Source organism: Rutilus rutilus, assembly GCF_951802725.1.
Source record: "Rutilus rutilus genome assembly, chromosome: 9".
NCBI classification, from domain to species: domain Eukaryota; kingdom Metazoa; phylum Chordata; class Actinopteri; order Cypriniformes; family Leuciscidae; genus Rutilus; species Rutilus rutilus.
Window position 1 is genome coordinate 4,315,435 of NC_140223.1, and position 1,334 is coordinate 4,316,768.

The 1,334-nt window shown below is 37.2% G+C and overlaps 1 protein-coding gene across 4 annotated transcripts in view; it reads left to right on the forward strand.

The window, feature by feature from the left end:
- The first annotated feature begins 981 nt into the window (after positions 1 to 981).
- Positions 982 to 1,334, forward strand: part of LOC311296919 (T-lymphocyte activation antigen CD80-like) — a 13,787-nt gene continuing 13,434 nt past the window's right edge. For all 4 annotated transcript variants that reach the window (XM_084418914.1, XM_084418912.1, XM_084418913.1 and 1 more), the window contains exon 1: positions 982 to 1,041. The gene's annotated coding sequence lies outside the window, so the exon portion shown is untranslated. The remainder of the gene's footprint in view (positions 1,042 to 1,334) is intronic.

Here is a 1,334-nt window from a genome sequence, read left to right on the forward strand (position 1 = left end):
AATAACATGTGTTTGCTTCTCGATCTCTGCAAAGACGGCACAAAATCTGGTTTTATCTAGTGTTTCACGTGTGTATTATGTTTCATCATGTTTTTAGAGTTGACAAAGTGTAGCTAGACAGACACACACAACAAAAATATGTGTAACACTTTTCAATAAGGTGAACATGTTAACATGAATCTAACAAGGAAAAATACAGCAGTCAAAATTTGAAGTGGATCAAAAAAGTGAATCAAAGGGTATTGTTAAAAATGCACGTATAGTTTTGATCCACTGATTTCAAACGCGTTTGTTAATTTTGAAATGTGCACATACTAAAATATAAAGTTTTGCTGCGTTTAATGGACCTGACCTGACATGAACTAGCAATGAACAGTTGATTCATTTACAAAGATCAATAAATACTGTAACCAACGCATTGCTCGTGGTTAGTTAATGCGCTTTAATATTGAACAATATTATTGATCTGCCTGCATTGACACCATTATACGAGAACTGAACTGAGCTGGACGATGACATATATATATATATATGAACTAAATTAACAACTAAATGATCTTTTTTACAACAAAAATGAACTATCTGAACTTCCTTAAGCTGGACTGTGACGCTGTTGTCTTCTAGAAACAAACTGTGTTGCATTATTCTCCTGTGATCTCTGTAAAGCTGCTTTGAAACAATGTGATTTGCATAAAGCGCTATATAAATCAAGGTGATTTGACTTTAACTAATGGGACCTTAGCAAAAATATGAAACCAGTTCAGTTTCAGACGCATTCAAGCACATTCTTGCACATCAATCACTTGTTTGCTTTAGTGAAGATTAGAGTTATTTGATTTAGCGTACACAGCTTATTTCACGTGGTTCACATTCTCAGACACTTAATTGTGAAACCTTATATTAAGGCAGAAACACGACCTGAGGTTTCACACTTTAATGAAGAGCACTTCCTCTTTCTCTCTCGCTCGATCAAAAAGGAACTGTCTAATCGCCGTGTGTTTCATTTGATCCGATCGCTGGAGGACAGACGGCTGAACTCTAGTAAGTGCTCTCTCGTTTTACCCTGTCTCATCATCTCTCTACTCTCACTCTTTTCCTCTTCACACACTTTCTCACACACACACACACACACACACACGTTGGCCGGTGGCATGTGTGCGGCTGGGTCAGGTTTCTCAGGTTTTTTTCTGGATCAGGGCACTGTGTTAAACTGAGTGTGTGTTGTGAAGCGTGTCGGGTGTAATCATTCACACTTATGCTAGTTGAGATGGTGTTTTCTCTTGATTTTCTTCCTTTTTGTTTGTGTTGTTGTTGTTATCTGTGATCTTTTGTTT